Source organism: Pleurodeles waltl, chromosome 11 (genome assembly GCF_031143425.1).
Source record: "Pleurodeles waltl isolate 20211129_DDA chromosome 11, aPleWal1.hap1.20221129, whole genome shotgun sequence".
NCBI classification, from domain to species: Eukaryota; Metazoa; Chordata; class Amphibia; order Caudata; family Salamandridae; genus Pleurodeles; species Pleurodeles waltl.
The window spans coordinates 466000263-466006262 of NC_090450.1; positions in this window are offsets into that span (position 1 = coordinate 466000263).

A 6000-nucleotide genomic window follows, 5' to 3' on the forward strand; every position below is an offset into this window, starting at 1 on the left:
TATAGTGCACTAGCTGTTATTTGTTGCATGAGAAAACAAAATTGTTTTGACATAACATGAATAATGTTTTAAATATTTAGTTTGCATGTTTGATTTGAATTTTAAGATACACAATAGGTTTATTAAAGTATTATTTGTATTAACATGTGCTTAGGCTTTCTTAATATGACTGGGTCTGAAAATTCTTTTTGCAAGCAGCAATGGAAAATTATTTATTTATTCTATCCCCTCTGACCTGAATTATTTCATTAGGTTGCTATCTTAATGTTTAATGTCCTATTGTATTGCTGGAGAAGAGCATGTTTCAAGTTTAGCTAATGTAACAATATTTGTGCTAGCTATTGAACAGGACCGGAAACTCACAGTGCTCATGTGAAAGAATATTAGCTTAGTTTCTTGTGTGTCATGAGAAAGGAATTGTAAGTTGCAAATTATTAGAAAATATGATATTTTGGCAGAACCCTGTGACGGAAGAAGATGACAATGGACTTCTGCTGAGAAGATTCCTAAAAGTATCAGAATTTGGTGGCCCCATCTATGGTGATTAGATGCTAAAATTGATTCACAGAGTGTGCCCACCTGAAGAAAAAATGAATTAATTTTGCGTATTTTAATTAGTGAAGAACTTGGGAACTTACAGTCAGTCACTCTTGTCTTGAAGCTGTTTAGTACTCTGTACATGTTTGTTTAAGTTTGCTGTCACACTCTTTTCTTTAAGTCCCCTGATGAGTTTTTTCATCATAGATGTAATTGCCTTATGCGGTTTCAGTACTAATATGCCCATATATGCCCAACTAATTTTGAACTGCTGATTAACTTTATGTGCAGCCTGTGTTCTACACTATCCTGATGCTGCTATCAACTGATGCCGGAAGAAGGTGACCGTTCCTGTGGAATCATCATGTATACTGTCCCATGAGGAACGGTATAACTACATGTGGCTTCTTGTTTTTCTTTTAGTTTAGTCACTTACACCAGCATGTTTTTATTGCTAGTTGCCCTAGTTAGATTATTTTTCCAAATTATTTTGTCCTTCTTTTATTTTTGCTTTCCTGCTAGTCCCAATCTTTTTTAGTGTTAAGAATGACCCAGCTCTGACATTAATTGCTAAAATTGTATTTTGATGATTTATTGATGTCACCATCATCTGCTTTGAAGCCTGGTAATAATGTGCATATTGTATTGTTGCTAATATATATAATTTATTTGGAGTGTTTAATAGTATTGATGCTTTCCAGGTTGAATATTTTCAGACATTTTGGTCAGCCTATGATTTTCATGTATGTGTATAGTTTAGTTTTGCACTCTTTTATGTGACATTGAATTTGGGTTTGTAATAAAGCTTTGAAACTTTATTCAGTTTGGAGTTTTGATTTAGTGTTGAAGTACTCATGGTGCTTGATATTGTTTATGGGTTTCATGTCAATGATTTGTGATTGTATGATTCCAACTACTGACTCTGTCACCAAGCCCAAAGGTTTGGTCGACCTGTGAGGGTGGGAATTTATGATGGTGCCTCACCCGAGTGCTTGTAGTTTCTGAACTCGAGGTGGGAAGAAGACGTCCACGAGCACTCCAACAGTTTTTGGTAGCAGAGTTATGGTTATGTCTTGTGAGGAGTAGAGTTAAATTGTTCCCACATTGGGAGTTGTTGGTGTAGTGCAAGGGTTGATGACGCATGCAATTCTTTGGCTAAATTGCGGTGAAGTGTGATGTATGAAGTGAAGTAAGGAGTTTGCATACCCCAAGGTAAATGATTAGGGAGTTTGCGAACTCTAATGCATGAGAATGGGGTGTTGGCGTACTCCAAGTGAATGTGGCGATCTGTGCTGAAACATTGCCCATGTGTTTGTTGCTGGTAACGGGTCCTGCGAGGCCTAAGACCTGGAGTAAGATTGTACAAGTGTATGGAGACACTTGGTTCAGTTTTTGTCTGCAAGTAAGGTGTTGGCTGATTGAGCACTGTCAACAATACAATTAGTATTTCCTTTGAGTGTGTGTGTTGTTGGTTGGTATTAAGTGAATCCTACATTCACAGGGAGATTCTGTATCCACCAGAGTGAAGTTTGAGGGTCAAATCTAACTTACATATGAGAGAAAGACGCAGTCGGAAGAGTAGCTGTTTGTGCGAAAGGCTGCAGTCGAAGGTTCCATGCAGCTTTCAAAGCATTTGCGTCCTACCTTTAGGGAGCAGACAGGTTTTGGTTTTTGGTGCTCACAATATTCGCATTTAGGTTTTATGTGAGAGGTGTATGAGATGGCTATAAAGTGAGTTGCAGCTTCTGCACGGAGTAAGTGTGATGTCATTTGGTCTGCACTGAGATTGGACGGTTGGTGAGAAGAGCCACACATGGATTGTGAAAGGAATTGTGGGATTGAAATTTATTTTCTGGTTTCATAGAATTTGTGTTTGTGAATTATTTTTGTGTAAAAGGAAGATTTTCAAAGTCTTAACGTGTGTGTTGAAAGATGTTTTTATTCCGGATAGAGAGGGCACCTGAGGGCACATCACCATTTAAGGTAATGGAGGAGAGAGGAGTTTCAGCATGTCTGTGGGTAAATCAATGGTGCAAAATAACTGAGAAGGAATGTGCCTTAGCTTTTCCTACTTATGGAACTTTTATTTGAGAATTTTAGAGAATCAGAGCAGGGTGCTCTATGAGTCAGAAATCCTTCCTAGACCTGCACAATTTGAAACACTTGCTATTTGTGAATTAGTTGTGAGACAAAATCAAGCTCAGAAATTCAAAAAGAGAACGAGGAAAGCAGAGAAGACACGAGCAGAAGATAGTAGGTGGGATGCAGAGCAGGAAATGTGGAGGGTAGGTACATTACATGGAGTAGAGTTGTTACCAGCAATTACTCGGGAAGATGATGGAAGTGTTAAGCCTAAAGCCAAAAAGAAATCCGACGAACATACAGAACAGAAATTGGGTGAAAATGAAAGCGTAGCGAATGTCAAGAGCGAATCAGATAATGAATTTATAACTCAGTTTTTACTAAATTGTCTGCCACTGTACAATGCAGTTGCTCCAGTAAATCAGAATGTATCCCTGAGTGTGGCCACAGCTCCAGTTGTACAGAGTCAAATAGCTCCAAACGTGCCTACTGTTAATGTTGCACAGGTGCCAGTGATTCACCTGACAGTTCGAAATGTCAGAATGTCCCAGTTCAAGCTATGCCACAGCCAATTCAGAATGCAGAAATGACTCAGTTTGAGTCCAAACCTAATGTACAGACACCTGTACAAATCAAATTGTGAATCAGAGACAAACCATGCCTATGTATTCCCCAGTAACAACACAGCAGAATGTTGCCCTGAATCAGTCAATCAGTCTTTTGGGTCAGTATTGACTGGCCAGAGTAAAGGATTAATGTTCCCACAAAGTCAGTCAAATTTATCAGGACCAGAAGCATTAACAGTTCCTGTAACTATAGGTCCAGTTGTCCCATTGCATGCCCAGGGTAATAATGAGAGTGATCAGCAGGGTTCAAATCCAGTATTTGCAATGAATTCACCTTCTGGAATTAATGCAGAAATGGAGAGACTGTGCACTACGGTGCCAGCCATGACCCCTATGAATTCTTTTGGTTCGAACCAGGCGCATAATGGAGTTGGTTCACTCATCGATGTGACATGTCCCCCATGCTCAATAGGATCAACTGTGGTGACTCACGAGCAAGTTCTGAGAGCCCTGTGTAATGTACCATGGTTTATTCCCCAAATTAATAGTAATCCCATTAGTTTACAGGGATTGACAGCCCAACAATTGACTGACTGGTTAGACAATTTGAATGGAACATCAGCTTCATGAAACCCACAAGCGAGAGGAAAGACATTGAACATGGCTAGATTAAAATTGGAATTAAGGGTGCGTCGTCTGGCCATGGACATTGATGGCCGCTTGATCCCGGAGCTCCGTGTACCGGCAGGCCCTGGACGGGGGTAGGGGTGCCCGGGGAGCAGCAGGGACCTTCGGGAATGACCTGGGAGATCCCACTGATGGCACAATATCACCGGATGGCCAGGGGTGGGTCCTCCACCATGAATGCATGTCTCCCTGGCGGCAGCGTAAGTGAGGCCTAGCCAAAAGAGCGTGGCAGCGGCCTCACATCCAGGATAGGTGAGGCTAGCTGCAGGAATGGGGGACCCCTGCTCCCACCGCACTAGAGGCCTCAGTGGACTGGAGCCCTGGGCACCCCCTCTGGGGAACAATTGAATAAGGTGGGGGCCCAGCACCTGCAATATCGAAGGGCAGTAGGCTGGGGGCAGCCGAGCAAAGGGGGAGATGACCTGACTGCCTCCCGGGGCTAGTCTCACAATAATGCCAGGACCATCCAACACCTCCCAGATTACATCCCCCCTCTCTGGGGAGCAGCATTGCCCTCACCTGGTGATCCAGGCATGCAGGAAAGGCAGTAGATGAACCATCAACTGCCCCAACCACTGAAGGACAAAGGCCAACTGCGGGGCACACTAGGAGGCAACGTTTTGCCAGCCCCTGCACTGACTCCTCTGCATGTCTCCCAGACAATGCAGCCTGTCAAGACACGTAGAGAGGTGGTGGCTCTCTGCCTGGGTGAGTGAACCTAGGCCAGATTATAGTTGTGACACATGGAGGGGGCCCACCTGAAGCCTGAGGCCCAGGGGGTAACGTGGTGGCACTCCTAACCTATTCTGTACATTGGGCGATGAACAGCAGTTGACCTTTGTGCATTGGGGCAGGAGGGCTGATACACATCTGAAGGAAGATCCTGACCTGCCTGGGTTATGGTGCAGAAAAGGACGGAACCTGGTCGTGAACATCGATCACGCTTCCACTAAGCAGGCTCTTGCGGTTGCTGAGAACTTGGGGTCCTGCCTCCCCCTTCCCTGCTGCACTGTAGTCTGCATACCCGCCATGAACATAGCTCCAAGAAAACAACATCACAGAGCTGACCCCGGAGACCAGGTCTGGAGATACCTAATGGCAAATAATCTGCCGCTAAATCCACTAGTAAGTCAATCCGGCAACTTCTCTTCTTTGAAGCCCTCCAACAGTCACGCTTAATAATGTCCTCTGCCAAGGGATCACAGCAGGCGGACCTGCCTACCACCTCAGCTTGTCCAGGGCAGGACACAACTATGGAATGCATACTTCAGGAAATCATGGCTGTGGGTCGCAGGCTGGAAGGTATGGACTCTACCATCTGTACGCTGGCAGCTGAGACCAAATCCGTACCTTTGGATATTGCTGACTTTCAGTCCTGTGTGACAGGGCTGGAACAACATGTGACAATAAAGGAGAACAACTTAATACCACACCAGAACAGGATCAAGACCTTCTTTACCTACGTAGTAAGCTCATCGATCTGAAGGAAAGGAGCGCAGAGACAATGTCTATTTTTTCAGGTTTTCTGGAATAATTGGAGGCGTTGGATAACCAAGACTTTCTTCGGAGTACCCTCCCTACAATTACAGGCCTAACCTTTGACCCTCCATTGGAATTCCAGAGAGCACATCGCCTGGTCCCGCAGCGGCGGGATGGTGCAACCCAACCTTGCCCGATTATAGCCTGCCTACTGCGTCATGGTCAGGCCCTTCATGTCTTGAATGTGGATCACCAAGAATGGCAAATTAACGGATTTGTATGACCCGGAAGACCTACGACACTTCCTGAAGGGTTTGGCAGTCCAGGCTATGGACAAAACACTCCCAGACCGGCCCTCGGGACAGACCACCGGCCCCCAGACGCATCACCCTAACTTACCTCCCGGAACAACAGAATCAACGTGATTGTGAATCTCATCATAGAGGAAGGGACCTGGAGAGACTCTTGAAGCTTCACAGAGATGGATACCTAGTGCTCTAAGCAGTGGTGCACTATACTCAGTAACATGATAGAGACAAGCCTTGTTCCCCTCTGAAACCTCTTCATGTCTCTAACTGACATTTCAGCAGGTATGTGGGTCGTGGTGCACCAAACTATTCATATTAAGGTAACTGCACCGTTGTTGTTG